Raw genomic sequence first — 20049 nt, 5'->3', positions numbered from 1 at the left:
AAGGCATGTTGAGTCTGGCTAAGCTCGGTAGAGCAAATCAATCCTCCCCCCCCCCCCCATGGTGCAGCTGAGCATCTATTTTGAACCGTGCCCCCTTCACTCTCCTGTCCACCTCTTATTTTAAGATTCCTTTCCGGGCCCATAGCCTGGGCTTTTTAGTAAGGCATAGACTGCGCCACCTTCCAGCAATTGGTACCCGCCTCAGGATATCAGAAATAATGGTGGATTTTTAGTCAAAAGATTTGTTACTTGTGACAATTTCATTGTTGCTACTTGTGTAGCTAAATAAAAATTCCTAAACACTTCCTGCTTTAATTCCTAAGATCCTGTGATGAATGTTCTATTTGATTATTTTTTTTAGGTCTGTTTATTTTTTGCAAGGCTAATGGCGTTAAATGGCTTGCCCAAGGCCACACCAGTTAGGTAATTATTAAGTGTCTGAGACCGGATTTGAACCCAGGTACTTCCGACTCTCAGGGCCGGTGCTTTATCCACTTCACCACCTAGCCCCCCCCCCCCCCCCCCCCCCGATCTTTTGGCTACTAGAACGAAAGCTCTTTTCAGTAAAAATATGCTTTAAATACTTGTTAAATTGTATTAAATATTCTGGTCTCAAGAACAGCTTCTCTTCTAGCTCTCTGCATCCCCACTACTATATAACAAGATGCTCTATAAATGTTGATTGGTATCTTTCCAAAGCTTTTTTTTTTCTGAACCACTTTATTTTGCATTATAGAGGCAGCTAGATGGTGCACTAGATGGAGCACCAGCCTTGAAGTCAGGAGGACCTGACTTCAAATATGAGCTCAGACACCAGACAACTTATTAATATGTGACTGAGCAAGACACTTGGCCCTGATTTGTCTCACATCTCCAATCGTCCTGATCTATATCTAGCTACGGCACCCAGATGTCTCTGGAGGAGAAAGTGAGACTTGGTGATTTAGCACAACACCCCCCCACACACACACACACACACTCAAAATTCGATTCACTTCATGACCTAGCCTACCCGATGTTATGGTCTTCCAGAAGGAAGGACAAACGTTATTGCATTATCCAAGTTAACCACCTAAGGTAATAATAAGGTAATAAATAAACTGTTATATCCAATGTGCCTTCTAAAATTTACATTACTCATTCCCTGCTACAACACTGTTGGCTCTAAGGAGGTAACACATGGTGTCCATTCCAAGTGTCCTAGTAAACAACGTGGTATAGTGAAAATGCTTTCCATTTCTTTGGTGCTTTAGGTAAAAGTTACTATTATCCCCATTTGATAATGAGCAAACTGGATCTCCTTGAGTTGAATTAAATTTTTTTAATAATCGGGCCCCAGAGTAAAATGTAACTCCCCTTCACAAACTTTTGTCCAGCCAAGTACATGCTGTGCCTCATATAAACAAATCCTTGCTGTTGCTGACCAATTGACAAGCTGTCCCCATGGTCTCCCTCCTGACTTGTACCTTTTGAAACTACCTACTTTCAAAGCTCAATTCTAGTGTCACTGCTAGGCAAATGCAGCCTCCTCCCATCCTGATCCTAACAGTTGCTAGTGACCCCGCCAAATTCGGACAATGCTATGTGATTTTACTTCTTTTGTACAAACTAACACGTAAACCCTTGTTTCCTCTATAAAATGCAAACTCCTTGTGTGAAGGCATGTTTGATCTATCTCCATTACCTGACACACAAGTTCTTATGGCGATGCGGCAAATGTCAAGAACTGGAGCCTAGATCGCCTGACACCCCAGTTCCTTTCATTCTCCCCTATATCAGAGTCACCGCCAACATCTATTACTTACTATCTCTGAGAGCCTCGGGAAGTCAAGTAACAGAATTACCCTCTCTGGGACTTAGTTTCCACCTTTGTAAAACAAGGGGATTGGATTCCTGTAACTCCAGGGTTCCTTGCAGCTATAAATCTCACATCCTTAGTTCCCGGTTTCCCTTTTAAGTTCAGACCCAGAAAAATCCTCTCAGCTTCCCGGATCTATCAGTTCCAGCCTCAGGAGCTGGTGAGAAGGCGCAGGCGCAGCTGCTCTAGCAGTTGGGGAAACTGGAAGGAATCCGGTGTGGGGAGACCCAGGTCTGCGTGCCGCATCTCCTAACCAATAGGAGTCGTGGGCCCAGGTGTGCGACCAATGGGACAACGCGGGAGGCGGACCGGAGGGCGGAAGGAGTGCAGTTCACGTGATGCGGGAGGGGCTAGGGGCGGGGCAGAGAGGCCCTGGTTGAGGAGCCTCGGGGACAGGACGGCTGCTGCTGAGGAGGAGACGGCGGGTCGGGTCGGGTAGGGCCGCGTTCCCCCCTCCTAACCCACCCACCCACCAACCATTCTCCGCGGGCGGGGAGGCAGCGCCACTCACTGTGATCCCCGCGAGCCGCGTGAGGGAGGGGAGCCTGGCAGTCCACCGTGCTTCCCCCTCTTGCGAGGCTCGGGCCCCTGAGTCGCCGTCTACTTTGAATCCCACCTCTTTAGCCGGCCCTAGGCTCGGACCTGAAATCCCTAAAATTGCTAGATTAGGTGTATGTGGGGGGATGGGATGCCAGGGAGAAGCATTGATGGAGATGGGCGCATGCGCAGGAAGCAGCCCCTGACCAAACCGGTTGCCCCTGTCTGGGTGGGGGTGTGTGCTTGTCTTCTTTACCCCTTTTCCTGGAAAGGAGACCACCCTCCTTTTAATCCTGACCCTCATGGCCTCGCCTCCAGCCCTTGAACCTAGAGTATTCAGTCAGAAAAATAATGCAATTACAGAACTATAAATTTGTTATCCCTGGGAGGGACTTTAGAGATTTATCTAATCCACCCTCAGTTTGCTCATCTGTAGATTTAGAAAGACTTTGACAATTAAGAGTCTTTGCATCTTTGACATATGTTTTTAAGGCCCCTCGCAGCTTTAAATCTTGTCTTAAACATTTATTTTGCAGATGGACTAACTGAGGTCCATTATTTCGAGTTAAACAGCTTGCTTGTGACAGAATTGAAACTAGTTGTCTCTTGAATTTCTTGTGCTTTCCATGCTTCCAAATTCATTATCACTCTCCTATTAATTCCTTCTCTTGTTTTCTGCAAGGCCTCTCCTATCTTAAAAACCAAACCAAACCTACAATTTCCTATCAAGTTATTTAATTTTGTAGACAGGAAAGAGATCTAAGAGAGAAAGACTTGCTCAGGATTTCATGGCTAACAAGTGCTAGAGCTAGGTCTTCTCCTAATACCCTAATCACATTGTGCTAGTCCCACCTCTTCTCCCATTAAAGAATGTTTGCCCCTAAATCTTATCTTTGTCTGTCATATTACAGCACATCTGGAAATCAGCCTGAGCTATAAAGGTTATGGAGAATGGCTTGCCATTCTCCCAATTGTGAGTTCTCTGTTTTTGTGTTGATCTTTTTTTTTTCTTTTTTTTTTTAGTTCATTCCTATAACATTTCTTTTGGGAACTCAAAGCTTCCAAAGACATTTACTAAGCACCAGCTATGTGGAGAGTATTGTCCTTACTGCTGATGAATAAAATTTAGGTAATAACTTGGTTTCTGTCCCTACTGAATTTATGGATTAATATGGTGATGAGACTATACAAGTAATGAAATTATCTGATATCATTTGGTATTCCAAGTGCATAAGGGAAGTAAAAACAAAGTGCTATACTAAATATTAAGGGAGAAAAGCAGTTACTAAGTAGAGAAGAAAATTCGCAAAGGCTTCCTGAAGTCAGAAAAGGGAGCTTTGAGCTGGACTTGAAAGATAAGAATTTGGTAGATAAAGAGAACAACAGTCCAAGGTTAAAGAACAGTGTTCTTTATGGGACATAAATGGGATGGGAAATCAGTTTGATCTTTTCCCTGATCCCTCATGATATTTGTCAATGTTAATTAAATAATTACAAAGTTCATAGAATGATAGGATTTAAAAACTGTAAACGACACTATAAATCATCTGGTCCAACCCTTTTATTTTACAGATGATGAAACTGAAACCTAAAGAGGATAACTGATTTATCCAAAGTTTATATATATATATATATATACATATATATATATATATATTTATATAAAATGGCAGACCAAAATTTGAACCTTAATCTTTTAACTCTAAATCCTATACTGTTGTTGATAAAATGTTTATTTTTGGCAGCAGGGAAAGGGTGGAGGAAGAGAGAGAGAGAGAAGGATGGCCCAGATTTTCCTCTACCATTGCTGATAGGTACTTGCTCATCAATTTACAGTCTTAAATAGGTATCTGGAGCTCTGAGAGGTTAAAGTGACTTGCCCAGAGTTATTCACTTAGTGCTTTTCAGAGGCTAGACTTGAACTCTGAGCCTCCTGACTACCAGGGCTTCACTATTCTCTTAATGCCTATCAAATATAGCCATGGAAGTAGCATGGCCCCAGCTCTTAAGTATTTTTCATTATGAGTCTCTAGAGTGCCCTTGTGCCTATTCTATCTGTCCTATTTTTGTCATCATCTTTCTCTACTTTTACTTTTGACTTCATTCCTGAGCTGCAGTATTTATCTTAGGAAGCTAATGTCCTAGAAGAATTTGTTAAGCTAACATATTAGTAGTACCTAGTTCTTATTATACTCTTAAACCTGAAGTTCTAGGCTTACTACTTAGTCTTCATTTTTTTATTTGTTTGTTTTTTAAGAAATAAATGATCATAAAATTTAAATTTATTTTGAAATTTTTATTTAAGCAAATACCTGACTTCTCAGGTTGTCCCTTCCAGCTGGTTTATATTATATAAGCCAATGGTTCAATTGAAGTTGAAATGAATTGCATTTGTCATTTTAAATTCTTGTGGTTCAATGGCCGGATATTATTTCTAATAATATCAAAGAATAAGTGAATTTTTTCATTCATGTATTTCATTCAATCTGGTGTCTGAATACTGAATACATAAAAAAGGATGTATGAGTAAGCACATTGAGATTCTTTCATGTCATTGTTTGCCTTTATACTTTGAGTAGGAAAAAATAATATTTTTTATGTGTCCTTTGGGACAACTATAGGTTTTCATATTTGAAAGTTAAAATTTAGAATTGACAGTTTTAAAAGTGTAATGACTTTGGGAATTCTCGGGGGCACTGTACTTTTTTTTTTTAAAAGTAAAGTACATTGGCATTACCATCTAAAATGTATATAACACCCTAATTTATATTTTTTAACTGATTTTCTAGCATTTGTGTTTTCAAACTTTCCTAATTTTTAATTTTCTGACTAAGTATTGAATTTTCTAAACTATCTAAAAAATTAATTCATTTAATTTTTAAGATATTATGTGATCTGTGAATACTCTTATTGGTATAAGTGTTAAAGTAAATCAGTTAATGTCATCTATAAAATAATGGGATTGGATAGGTGATATCTATGATCAATTTCAGCTCTTGGCCTTCTGGACATTGTTATAGTGCTGATGTGGTAATACAAGATTAGCATGTTTCATTTGCTCTCCTATCCACAATCATTTATTAAGGGCCTACCAAAGATTAAATATAATAAAGGTCTTGTCTTCAAGGAACTTAACTGTCTCAATGACTATTATACAAATAATTATAAGTCAAGGAAAATGAGGTAAGTGCAAAGGAGAAGGAAGAGGCTATGTGAAATGTGAGAAATTGGAATCTCAGTTGGACCTTTAAAGGAAAAGGAATGATTAAGGCTCAATAGATAGATATCTGGATAGAGTTGAGGCATAGGAGATGTTTTGAAGTATCACAGAGAGAGGAAAGGATGGTGCAGCTTGGCAGGAATGAAGGATTTATGAATACGAATAATTTGAATTAAAGCCAGAAAACTAGACTTCAGGCAGACTGTTGAAAGTATTCAGTACTAGTGTTTCTACTTTATTTGAAAGACAACAAAGCCACTGAAGGTTATTGAGTTGAGATGTTTGTAGAGGATATGATTATACAGTTTAGACAAATCTTGTTGTAGAGTTCCTTACTACTTCATCAAAAAATAATACCTTATGAAGAGAAAAATGTCCAGTTAGATTGACACCTACTTTGCTCATTTTATCAGTGTCAGAAATAGTTTGGTTTTTTTCTTTGTTTTTTCAAGGCAAATGGGGTTAAGTGGCTTGCCCAAGGCCACACAGCTAGGTAATTATTAAGTGACTGAGGGTGGATTTGAACTCAGGTACTCCTGACTCCAGGGCCAGTACTCTATCTCCTGTACCACCTAGCCACCCCTAGAAATAGTTTTTGATCAGAAAAATTTGGATTTTGGTTTTGCTTTTGAGTCTCTGAAAAATGAAGGAACTAGAAAAGATGATGGATCTGTGTCCTTAAGAGCTCCAATGATATTTACTACTTAAATTTGTTTAGATGATTGTTAATCTAAAATGGTTTGTTAATCTTTTTGTGTCATAGAACTCTTAGTGAAACCTCTGGATTCCTCAATATAATATTTCCCAATGCATAAAATAAAATATATATGATTACAAAAAATATTGAAATTCAAGGATTGAAATATTAAAAAGTTCACTGCCTACATGTTAAGAACCCATTGTCTCAAAGCTGTGCTAGTAGGTGCATATTGGTGCACACCTGTTCTCCCTGCTTACAGGGAGGCTGAAACTGGTGAATCACTTGTACTCTGGAGTTCTAAGAGGTGGTGAGCTAAACTAATTGAATAACTAAGTCCAGCACCAATATGTTGAGCCTCAGTTAGTATGGAGGGTCATTAGGCTGCCAGACCAAATCAAATGAGAAATTAGATCGAAATTCTTTGCTGATCAGTATGTAGATCAGGCCCATCTTGGGGCATTACCCTTCTAACTTGGGTAAAATGGGAAATACAGTCTCAAAATAAGATCTCTGCTAAATAACTTTGACATTTTTGATCAATGTTTTTATACTAACTTTTTGCTTAAGATACCTTTTTTAAAGTTTTCTATTTTTTACTTATTTAATATTTTATTTTTCCTCAATTGCATGTAAAAACAAGTTCTAGCATTCATTTTTAAAGTTTTGAGTTTCAGATTCTCTACCTGTTGCCCTCTCCCATAAAGCAAGCAATTTCTAATGGGTTAAAATGTGTAGTCACTTAAAATATTTCCATAATAGTCATGGTGTTAAAGAAAACAAATCGCACCTACCCCACCCCCTCCAAAAAAAACTCAAGAAAAATCAAGTTAAAAATTATGCTTTGATCTGTATTCAGATATCATCACATTTTTCTCTGGGGAAGCATAGCATTCTTTATCATAAGTCCGTCAGAATTGTCTTTGGCACAGCACTTCAGAGAAAAACTAAATCATTCACAGCTGATCATCCTACAATATTACTGTTACTTTATATACAGTATATTTCTCATGTCATCTGCTCATATAAGTCTTTCCAGGTTTTGTTGAGAGCATCCTGCCTATCCTTTCCTAATAACAGAATAGTATTCCATCATAATCACATGCTGCAGTTTGTTCAACCATTCCTCAACTGTGGGCATTCCCTCAATTTCCACTGCCTTGCCACCAGAAAAGAGCTGCTATAAATACCTTTATACATATAGGTCCTTTTCCTTTTTATTTTTCATATGTTTTGGAATGCAGTGGCATGTGCCCTTTGGTAATGGTTCCAAATTGCTCTACAGAATGATTAAATCATTTCATAACTCCTCCAAATAGGGAAATGTTTGATTTTCCTTATATCCCCTCTAACATTTGTCATTTTCCTTTTCTGTCCTATTAGCTAATCTAATAGGTATATGGTATACTTCTGACTTCTTTTAATTTGCATTTCTCTGATCTTTAACAAATTAGAATTTTTTTTAATATGCCTGTTGATAGCATTGATAGCCTCATCTGAAACTGTCATATCTTTTGATCATTTTATCTATTGGGAAATGGTTCTTATTTTTTATAAATTTGACTCAGTTTTCTGTGTTTGAGAAATGAGTCCTTTATCAGAAAAATTAGTTACTATTGCTAACTGTATTTCCTTCAATCCTCCCTACCCCCATTCATTTTATTTCCTCTCTCTCCTTTCACCCTGTCCTTCAAAAGGGTTTAGCTTCTGACTAGTCGCCCCCCCTTCCCTCCCACAACACTCACCCTCCTTTCTCTTATCCCCTTCTCCTCCTACTTTCCTGTAGGGTAAGATAGATTTTGATAACTAATTGAATGTCTATGTTATTTCCCTCTTTGAGCCAATTCTGATGAGAGTAAGATTCACTCACTCCCCCAACTTCCTCCCTTTTCCCCTCTACTGTAAAAGCTTTTCCTTAGCTCTGTTATATGAAATAATGTCTTACCTTTTTTTTCTTTCTTCCACTACATTCTTCTCTTATCCCTTAATTTTATTTTTTGTAGATAGTATCCGTCTATGTATACTCCTTCTAAATGTCCTAATAATTGAAAAAGTTCTTAAAAGTTATGAGTACCATCTTCCCATGGATGAATAGAAATTGTTCAACATCATCAGGTCTCTTATGATTTCCCTTTCCTGTTTACTTTTTTTATGCTTTTCTTGTATCATGTATTTGATGATCAGATTTTCTTTTCAGCTCTGATTTTTTTTAACAGGAAAGATTGAAAATCCTCTATTTCATTGAAAGAGTATGCTCACTTTTACTGGGTGGTTGATTCTTGGTTATAATCCAGATTCTTTTACTTTGTGGAATATCCTATTCTAAGCCCAATGATCCTTTAATGCAGAAACAGCTAAATCTTGTGTTATCCATCTGTACCTCAGTGATATTTGAATTGTTTCTTTCTAGTTGCTTGCAACATTTTCTCCTTGACCTGAGAGCTCTTAAATTTGGTAATATTTCTGGGAGTTTTCATTTTGGAATCTTTTTGAGGAGTTGATTAGTAAATTCTTTCAGTTTCTATTTTGCCATCTGATTCTAGGATATCAGAGCAGTTTTCCTTGATAATTTTTTTGTTTGTTTTTTAGGTTTTTGCAAGGCAATGGGGTTAAGTGGCTTGCCCAAGGCCACATAGCTAGGTAATTATTAAGTGTCTGAGACTGGATTTGAACCAAGGTACGCCTGACTCTAGGGCCCCGGTGCTTTATCCACTGTGCCACCTAGCCACCCCCATCCTTGATAATTTTTTGAAGGATGATGTCCAAGTTCTTTTTTGATCATGGCTTAAAGTAATCCAATAATTTAAAAAAATTTTTTAACTTTTTAGATCCCCTCCCCCAACTACATGCAAAAACAACTTTCAACTTTTAGTTCCTAAACCTTGAATTGCAAGGTTTCCTCCCATCTCACACCCCCCCCCCCCATTAAGAAAGCAAGTTAGGGATAGCTAGGTGGTGCAGTGGCTAGAGCACTGACCCTGGAGTCAGGATGACCTGAGTTCAAATTCAGCCTCAGGCACTTAATAATTACCTAGCTGTGTGACCTTGGGCAAATCACTTAACCCCATTGCCTTGCAAAATCCAAAGGAAAAAAAAAAGAAAGAAAGTTACTTGTGTAGATTAAAAATGTATAGCCACAAAAAAAATGTATAGCCATGAAAAACATTACTACAATAGTCATGTTGTAAAAGTAAATATAACCCACCCCTTCCCTCCACGAAGAAAGAGAAACTTCAAGAAAAATGAGTATGGGGAAAAGGGTATGCTTCAGTCTGTTTTCAGAGACCATCAACTTTGTCTGGGGATGGATAGCATTCTTTATCATACGTCCATCAGAGAAATTGCTTCAATATTTTTTCCCATAGTTGCTATTGCTAGCTATATTTCCCTCCACCCTATTCCCTCTCACCCCATTTATTCTCTTCTCTCTCTCTCCTTTCTCCCTGTCCCTCCTCATGTTCTTTCTTTTCTATACCTACATCCCCCTCCCCTCCCCCATCCCCTTTCTCCCACTCCTTTCCTCTCCTATTTTCCTCTGTGGTAAATTAGATTTCTATACCCAACTGAATGTGTGTGTTATTCCCTCTCTGATCCATTTCCAATAAAAGTAAGCCTAACTCCCCCCCCCCCCACTTTCCCCCTCTTCCATTCTACTGCAAAATCTTTCTTCTCCTTTCCCTATCTCTCAATACATTCCTTTCTTTCCCATTAAATCCATTTTAGTAAAATATTATACTTTCTTTTTCAACTCCCTCCTGTTCCTTGTCTATATATACACCACTTCTAACTGCCCTAATAAATGAGAAGGGTTCACATAAGTTATCAGATTCATTTTCCCATACAGAGATTCAAGATTTGTCCTTCCCAACCTCCCTTCCTATGCTTCACCCAAATCCTGTACTTGAAGATCAAACTTTCTGTTCAGTTCTGATCATTTCATCAGGAAAGTTTTGAAGTCCCTGATTCATTCCATTTCCATCTTTTTCCCCTCCGAAAGATTATGTTCAGTTTTGCTGGGTAATTGATTGTTGGTTATACTTCACCCTTTTTTTGCCTTTTGGAATATCATATTCCAAGCCTATGAGCCCTTAATTTGGAAGCTGCTAAATCTTGTGTTATTCTGATTGAGCTCCACAGTATTTAAATTGTTTCTTTCTGGCTGATTGTAATATTTTCTCCTTGACTTGAGAGTTCTGGAATTTGGCTATAATATTCCTGACAGTTTTCATTTGGGGATGTCTTTCAGGGGATAATCAATGTATTTTTTTTTCAATTTCTCTTTTAACATCTGCTTCTAAGATACCAGATCAGTTTTCCTAGATAATTTCTTGAAAAATGACATCTAGAATTTTTTTTGGTCATTATTTTCAGTTAGTCCAGTCCAGGTCAGTTATTTTTCCAGTGAGAGATTTCCCATTTTCTTCTAGTTTTTTCATTTTTTTGGTTTGCTTTTTTTGTTTGTTTTTTGTTTTTGTTTTTGTTTTTAGTTTTTACAAGGCAATGGGGTTACGTGGCTTGCCAGTGTCTGAGGCCGGCTTTGAACTTGGGTATTCCTGACTCCAGGGCCCATGTTCTATCCACTGCATAACCCAGCCACCCCTTTTGGTTTGCTTTTAATGTTTCTTGATTTCTTATAAAGTCATCAGCTTTCCTTAGCTCCATTTTACATTTTAAAGAATTGTTTTCTTCAGAGAGCTTTTATATCTCCTTTTCCATCTAGCCAATTCTGCTTTTTAATATTTTTCTCCTCATTGGACTTTTGGACTGTCTTTTCCATTTGACCTAAACTGGTTTTTAAGATGTTATTTTCTTCAGCATTTTTTATTTCTTTCAGCAAACCACGAGCTTGGTTTTCGTGATTTTCCTGAATCACTCTTGTTTCTCTTCCCAATTTTCCCTCTACTCCCTTATTTGATTTTCAGAATCTTTTTTTTGAGTTTTTCCATAGCCTGAAACCAATTGATATTTTTCTTGGAGGTTTTGGATGTAAGGGCTTTGACTTTGTTATCTTCTGATATGTATTGTGATCCTCCACAGAACCAAAGGAATTGTCTATGGTCATATTTTTTTTTTCTGTTGTTTGCTCATTCCCCCAGCCTTTTAACTCTTTGTTGATGTAGGACTCTGCTTCCAAGGTGGAGGACTCACTTTTGAAGGTTTCTGCAGCTATTGTCAGATCTACAAGTTCTTAATTACCTCAAGATTTTATGAGAGGCTTTAACTGAGGATGATCACAAACACTCCTGCCCTGGAATCATGAGAAGGGCCACTGCTCCACTGCAGATAGTAAGCTCTGTTATGTTTCTGCTCCTTTTACCTGGATCTCAGTATGGGCCAAGCAACAGAGTCCTGCCTCAGTGATGGCAAAGAGATCTCTGCAATTTATCCTGACTACTTTACTGTCTTTGGGTAGTACATACTCGAAGCAGTTCTAGGTGGCTTCCCAGGCCTGCTCCAGGTTCCCTGGGGCTTGGTCTGTGCTGAGGCCTCTGCTGAACTGATCTCTGCTTTCACTCTGGTGTGGCAGAGTTTTCCTGCTGCCCTTCCCAGTAGTCCTTGGCAGTCCCTGGACTGAGAGGTCTGGAAACCATCACTGCTGCCCAGACCCAGGCACCCCATCGTCATACCAATCAAACTTCCAAATTATTTAGAGTATAAGAATAATCTTCATTTAAATATTAATAGAAGTGTTGATAAATGTCATGTTGATTTAAGATCATAGGGAAATTTATGGAATCACATTTTGTTCCTTTGTGGTTAACTAATTTGCCTTTTAATGTTCTACTTTTGAGTCTTGAGAAAATTTAACTGAAGAATTGATACTTGTGAATGTTTCTGAAGGAAACATAAGCTTATAGATTCATGGAACATTTGAACTGAAGCAGACTTGAGAGATCTAGGTCAAGGTGAAGTAACTTGCTCAAAGACACTTAGCTAATTAATAGTAGAGGCAGGCTAGAAATTATTTCTCCTAATTCCCAATCCAGTGCCCAATTCACACCCATTTGTTCAAGCAGTGTTTATTGTTTATTTTTTCTTTCCAGAAAAAAACATCTGATATAATTGAATGGATATTTAAATTGGAAATTTTACCATTGTGTGACCTTAGCAGCCATCTTCCTCTGTTTAATAGAAGGGTAATGATGTGACCAAATATGGTAGAATCTATTTCATGAATATATTAACTGGTGGGTTTTAGCCTCCAAAATACAGTAAGATTACATTTGAAGTAGTCATCAGTTTATAGTATTGTTAATTAAATAAGCCTTCCATAAGTTTGCTATAGTTCAAATAGGGAGGTTTTTGAAGCTGACTTTTCCAAAAAATTATTTTTCTCTTTCACTCAGTGAATAAGCTTTATATCAGGTGTCCCAAAAATCTTAGTGCAAATTGCACTGAGACTTTTAGGACACTTCCATATACATTCTGCCTTCGTTTAGTTTTGTGATTAACATTAAGATTTAAATTGATCCTGTATCACTTTCTTATTGAGCCTATTTATAAATAATTGGTTTTGTCCTGTAACTGTTGCTTTTTGTCCTATGACTGCTTAAGTCATTGTTTTTTGTCTCTGAACTTAGTTTAGCTGACCTGTCATGAGTTAAGTTTAAAAAATCCAACTAACTACCTCAAGGAATTTAACTGACCTTGGAGACAATGTGAGAAAGTAGAATTTAAGCCTGATATATTTACCATCAAGCCATCCTTCAAGAAGATCTGGTTTGCTGTCCAAAACTCTGGGCTGCTATCTCACATCCATGCTCAGACTGTGAGCACTTGTTAGTCTCATAAAAGAAGAGGGAAGGAGAGGGTTTGCTGGCACTCATTACTGGACTTCCAACCAATTTTGCTGTTCCCTATGCCTTAGCTCTGTAACCAGTCACGTTACCCTTAATGTGTGATGTCATCTACTCTGCTCTGTTCTTTGTTTTATGCTTCCCAGAACCTGTAAAAGGAGAGCTGTCCTTTTGCTTCTCTTCGGCATTGATGGAGAAAATCAATTGATCCATTTATTGACATGCAAATGCCCCGACTAATAAAGTTTGCAGAGATCTGACTCAGTTTACCTTGTTCAGTGACAACATTGAACTGCACGTAGTACCTTGGGTAACAGCCTTGGGAATCACTTCTTACTTAGAACCAAAGGATTTAGAGCTGCAAGAAATATTAAGAGATTATCTAGTTCTACCTACTCATTTTACAAATAAGGAAATTGAGGCCGAGAGAATAAGTAATTTGTTTTATATCATAAGGTAAATGGTTGGGCAGCTAGGTGGCACAGTGAATAGAGCACCAGCCTTGGAGTCAGGAGTACCTGGGTTCAAATCCAACCTCAGACACTTAATAATTACCTAGCCGTGTGGCCTTAGGCAAGCCACTTAACCTGATTGCCTTGGAAAATTTAAAAAAAAATGCATAAGGTAAATGGTAATTGCATTAGAATTCAGAAGTCAGAAAATCTTCTCCAAATTCAGTGCCTTTTCTATCCTCCCCACACTTATTTATTTTCTTATATTTGTGTGTATATATATATATGTGTGTGTGTGTGTATGTATATGTCTGTCTATATATGTGTAGTATGTATACAAATATATATTTATGTATGTATATGTACATCTATATAAAAATCTGAGATGTGAGCTTTGATGTGCATTTTTCTTTTAATAATTTTGCTAGATTTGGAGGTTCTGATCTCCAGGGGTTAATGATCTGTGACATTCATATGCTCTTCTAATAAGGTTACATTTGCATACAACTTCAGTAATCTTTAACTTTGACAAAGAAATTTTTCTGTACACTAAAATCTGGCAGAGCTCATGCCTTAAACCCTGTTGCCAAATTAGAAACTTTTATGGAAATATAATCATTAGTAACATTTAAAGATTAAATTTACATGACTCCTTTTCAACTTGACAAGCATTTAGTACATACTAAATGGCAAGAATGGTAACATAACAGGAAAAAAAACTGTCTCTGCTCTCAAGGAGCTTATATTTTTCTGTGGATTCATTTGCACAGGAAACTAAATACATAATCACTTGAGGGTAAAGTTAACAGTTCAGTGAATTGCAGAAGCATATCTCCAAGAAGTGGCACATGGATTGAGCAAAGAATTTTAACAGATAGAGGTGAGAAGTGAATTCCACTTTATGAGTAGGTGGGAGGTGTAATACAGAATTCTGGTAACAACAGTAAGTAGGCTAATTTAGATAGAAACTTGGACCATGTGAAGGCGAGTAGTGTGAAATTATGCTTGGAAAAGTAGGCTGGAGTGAGATGGTAAATATCTTAAGTGCTGAGCTGAGGATTTTGGTTTTTATCCTGAAGATAATAGAGAACTTCTAGATTCTTGGCAAGGGAGTGACTTAGGCCTGTACTACTGAAAGATAATTTTGACAGTTGTATAGAGAATTGGAGAAGGGAGAAGAGACTGGAATAGGGAGACCAATGCTATTGAAGTAATCTAAGCAGAGATGATAAGTGCCTGGATTAGGGTTGTAGTGTTATGAGTGAAGAGAAGGGAAAAGAATGGAGGGGGATATTGTGTTGGTAGAAGTTTGGAGGAAGGGTGAGTTGAGACAGGAAAATAGGTACTGTTTTGAACAAGTAGGATCTGAAATGGCTACAAGACAGATATATGGAGATGTCCAGTTGGTGATTTTGGACTAAAACTCTCAAGGCTACATGTATAGATTCTGTCTGTGATAACCAAAACCCATGGCAACTTACTAAGAGTTATTAAGAACTAGTAAGTTAGTGTAGTGAGAAAAGGGTAGAGAGCCCAGAGAGCCCTGGGGTATGATCTTCAGAGCAGACAAGATAGAATCAGACAAGTAGGAATCGAACTGTGGAAAAGGGGGTGTTTGATAATGTCCAGAAGTCAAAAACTGGGGACCAAGAAAAGGCCATCATCAGATTTGACATTTTAAAAATCACTGGTAATTTTAGGGAAAAGAGGTAGGGTCAAAAGTCAAGATCAAAAGTTGAAAAGTGATTGGGAGTTGAGGAAGTAGAAATCATAAAATCATTGATAAATGATGAAAGAATATGAACAGGCAATTAGTTTTAGATGAAGAAATCAAAACTATAATAACATAAAAAAATCTCTAAATCATTATTGATTAGAGAAATGCAAATTAAAATATACTTTTGAAGTATCACCTCACAGCTGACAGATTGGATAACATATCAGAAAAGGAAAATGACAAGTGTTAGAGGGAATGTGGGAAAATTTGGGACACTAGTGCACAGTCGGTGGCAATTATGAACTGATACAACCTTTCTTGAGAGCAGTTTGGAACCTAAGCTTAACCTTTGACTTAGCAATTCCACTGTGTCTGAATCTCAAAGAAATTATTTAAGGTGATTTGGGGAAATAGGGACAGGAAGAACCTATATGTACAAAAATTTTTGTTGCATCTCTTTTTGGTTGGCAGAGAACTGGAAACCAAGGGGATGGACATCTTTTAGAGATGGCTTAAACAAGTTGTAGTCTATGATTGTGATGAAGCACTATTATGCTATATTAAGTGACTAGTAGAAAACCTGGAAAGACATAAAAATGATGTAAAGTTAAATGAGCAGGACCAGGAGAACATTGTACATAGTAACAGAAATATGTAACAAAGATTAACTGTGAATGATTTGGCTATTCTCAGCAGTAAAGTTCAAGATTTTAATGTATGATCCAAGACAATTTTGAATGACTTACAATGAAAAATGCTGTCCATCTCCAGAAAAAGAACTTAAGGAATCTGAATGTAGATCAAAGCATACTTTTTTCCTTTTTGTTGTTCTGGGTTTACTTTCATAACAAGATTCATATGAAAATATGTTTTGCATGACTACATATGTGCAATGCATATCAAAATGCTTGCTTTCTCAAGGAAGGGAGAAAGATAGTGGAGAGGAAGAAAATTTGGACCCCTTTGTTATCAGAGATGACTAAAATGACATCACCATGTTTGAGACAAATTATAATGTATCCGACTGTGGCTGATGAGACCAATATGATCACAGAATGCTCTACCACAGGTTGGGCACAAATAGTCCATGTGAACATCTGGGATGCTTATTGTAATCTTTACTTTGAGAATGACATCTGACTAGCCTTCCAGCTGTAAATTTCTGTTTCTGCTCCTTCAAGTTATCTCTTCATATTACTTGCCTATCTGCTAGTCCACCCTCACTTTAAAATGTAAGTCTATCCCTGTCAATTCCTTGCTCTTCCTGTTCAAATCACTATGCTTCAGAGACCCCATGCCTTCTGCCAATTATTCTTGGTTTGTCTTAACTCATCTTTCTGAAAAGCAGTCATAGTTAACCTAGGTAATTTTTTATTATTGCATTTCTCCAAAATATTGACCACAGATTAATTTGTTTTAATTTGCATTCAGCCATTTAAGTAAAAAAGAAATAAATTATGCAGTATCTCCAAGCTGAACATATAGGATTTATGCATGGCAAATAAATGACACAGTAGAGCAGATAGAGTAGATAGCCTTTGAGTCAGGAGATCAAGAGTTCCAATCCAGCCTCAGACACTTGATACTTACTGTGACCTTGGACAAGTCACTTAACCCTGATTGCCTCTCTTCCAGGGCCATCTCCAGTTGTCCTGATTCATATCTGGTCACTGAATCCATATGGCTCCATAGGAGAAAGTGAGACTGGTGACTTAGCTCAACACCCCTTCACTCAAATCCATCCATGCTTGTCATAGCTTCCTGATGTCATGGTCTTCTAGAGTGAAAGACAAACATAATAATCATAATAATGGTCCATGAGAGACTACAGACTACCTAAGGGGAAGAGAATAACTGTTGAAGGCAAGGAGAGAAATTCTTTTTTTTTTTTTTTTTTTTTTTTTAGGTTTTTGCAAGGCAAATGGGGTTAAGTGGCTTGCCCAAGGCTACATAGCTAGGCAATTACTAAGTGTCTGAGACCAGATTTGAACCCAGGTACCCCTGACTCCAGGGCCAGTGCTTTATCCACTGCGCCACCTAGCTGCCCCTGAGGAGAGAAATTCTAAAGGCCGTTTGGACATAAGTCCGAAACCCAGTTCTACCACTTTACTTCCTGTTTACTATAAGATGAGTCACTTCTACCTCTCTCCATTTGTTTCCTCCTCCATAAAAGAATGCAGTTAGATTCTATCTCTAAGTAAAATCTTCAAGCAGCTCCATATTGCTCTGGTAAACCTACAATTCTTTTCTAACCAGTTGACTACTTTATTGGTTTCTGGAATGGTAGTGTATTTAAAAAGTTTATTCAAAACTACTGAAAAACTCTCTAACTCTAATTTGTTTATACGACAAAGGTGTAGTTTCATCCTTTGTATATGGAAGATGACCCTATTTAATAACTACTTTCCCTCTGCTTCAAAGATAGATTTCTATTGCAGATGTATACTATATACTTTTGTGAGAAAACTAATAGTTGTGGCAGTGGGTGAAAAGCATGTCTGGAAATTAGGAGATCTGGATTTTAGTCCCAGTTTCTACATTTATTAATAGTATAACTGGAAAAATTACTTCACTTCTCTGAGGTTCATCCCCTATAAAACAGAGATCTTTTTCCTCTACCTCTCACAGGGTTATTGTAAGAAAAATGCTTGTAAATCTTAAAGTATCACAGAAATATGAAGGGGGTAGGTAGGATGGGAGTGGGGGTTGGGCCTACTATGTTCCAGGTATATTTTTTTTCCTTAACAAATATTGTTTCATTTGATCCTTACAATAATAGTTAGCTGCTATAATTATCTCCCTTTTACAGTTGAGAAGACTGAAGCAGAGATCTGGATGATCTGCCCAGTGACACACAACTAATAAGTATTTATGAGTTTAGAACTCAGAACTGACTCTAGCTGCCTCTGAACTATTATTAATCATAATCATTACCTAGAATAATGGCTGGCAGTTAATTAGGATTTTGAAATTTGTGTTCGATTAGACATAAATTTACAGTAACCCTTCAAAGTAAATAGTACAAAAATTTGTACCCTTTTTTTTTAATAGAGGAGAAAACTGAGACAAACAAGAACTGTAATAACTTGCCCCCATGGTCACACAGCAAATAACAGAAGTAATAGAACTATGATTTTCTTAATTTCAGTCCCATGATTTTTCCACAGCACCACTCTAATTATTCCATGAATTGAATAAATTGTGTCTTTTCAAATGTAGCCCTCCTCAAGAATATAAGCAAACTAGTTGCTTTTTTTAAAGGTTACATATGAAGTTTTATTCTCTAGGATTAACCATGAAACAATTAGGTGGAGGCCATTATGGTAATGACCAACCTTAATTGAGAGAGGGTAGTATTTATTCAAAAATAAAGGATAGGGTATTCATTAGCTTCTCTGTAGGCCTATCTATGAGGTTGTACAGTACTGAGTTGCTCAGTTGTTCATCAGAAACTATTATCCTTATGTAATACTATCTGAAGAATTCTTATCTCTTCCTGGACTTAAAGTTTCATGAGGGCAGATCAGCCTCCTGTTCATTTGTCTTTTGTAATTGATATTTTATTTTATTTTATTTTCCAGTTATATGTTATGAAAGTTTTTCAACATTCATCCACATGCATGTGCATATTTTTAAATTTCATAATTTCTTTCCACCCTCCCCTCCCCAACAAACAGTCAGGTGAATACTGTACATACACATTTGTATTTAACATTTATAGATTAGTCATTTTTGGAATGAATAATTAGGATTAAGGGAAAAGAAAGAATACCATGAGATAGGAAAGAAATACATAAGAGTAATTTTTAAAAAGTGAATGTAGGGGCGGCTAGGTGGCGTAGTGGATAAAGCACTGGCCTTGGAGTCAGGAGTACCTGGGTTCAAATCCGGTCTCAGACAATTAATAATTACCTAGCTGTGTGGCCTTGGGCAAGCCACTTAACCCCATTTGCCTTGCAAAAAAACCTAAAAAAAAAGTGAATGTAGTGTTCATTCAGATTCTGTATTTTGTTTTATTTTGTTTTTCTTCCGCTGGATTGAGCATCATCCATAGCTGGTCTCCTACAGTTGTTTGTCCTAGCTCTCTGAACTGCTGAAAGGAGCTATATCCATCAAGGTTGATCAACTATTTTTGTTAATGTGTACAATGTTTTGTTGGTTCTACTGCTTTTGCTCAGCATCAGTTCCTGTAATTCATTCCATGCGTCTCTAAAGTTCAAACATTCATGGTTTCTTAGAGAACAATAGTTATTCTATAACATTAATATACCATAACTTGTTCAGCCATTCCCAAATTGATGGACATACCCCTCAGTTTCTGATTATTTGCAATTACAAAAAAGCTGCTATGAATATTTTGTGGGACTTTTCCCCAATTTTTTATGATTTCTTCTGGATATAGACCTAGTTTTGGAATTGTGGGGTTAAAAGATATGATCAGTTTTATTGCTCTTTGGGCTTAGTTTCTTATTGCTCTCCAGAATGGTTGGTTTAGTTCGCAGCCTCACTATTGCTCAAGGTTACATCAATCTTATGTAATAAAAATGACAGTTCTACTTAAATTAAGTTATTTATTCAGTGGTTCAATTTATAGTCCCATCCTCTCACAACCTTTCCAACACTGACTGTTTTCCCTTTTTGTCAACTTCACCAATCTGATAAGTATGAGATGATACCTTATAGTTGTTTTAATTTGCATTTCGTTGATCAGTAATGATTTGGAACATTTTTTCATGATTGTATAGTTTTAATTTCTTCATTTGAAAACAAT

General features: G+C 37.2%; 1 protein-coding gene across 4 annotated transcripts in view; it reads left to right on the top strand.

Annotated features, from left to right (window-relative positions):
• The first annotated feature begins 2221 nt into the window (after nucleotides 1-2221).
• RABGAP1 (RAB GTPase activating protein 1) overlaps nucleotides 2222-20049 on the top strand; it is a 242377-nt gene continuing 224549 nt past the window's right edge. Inside the window, exons 1-2 of one of the 4 annotated variants that reach the window (XM_074211617.1) lie at nucleotides 2225-2293; nucleotides 3419-3524. The gene's annotated coding sequence lies outside the window, so the exon portion shown is untranslated. Of the gene's footprint in view, nucleotides 2294-2369; nucleotides 3525-9992; nucleotides 11599-20049 lie in introns of those variants that run through there. The other 3 variants (XM_074211619.1, XM_074211618.1, XM_074211620.1) reach the window with 3 other exon arrangements.

The sequence above is a fragment of the Macrotis lagotis genome, chromosome 1, assembly GCF_037893015.1.
Source record: "Macrotis lagotis isolate mMagLag1 chromosome 1, bilby.v1.9.chrom.fasta, whole genome shotgun sequence".
Lineage (NCBI taxonomy): Eukaryota > Metazoa > Chordata > Mammalia > Peramelemorphia > Peramelidae > Macrotis > Macrotis lagotis.
Note: the sequence above shows the minus strand (reverse complement) of the source record. Positions and strands in the feature narration are given on the sequence as shown.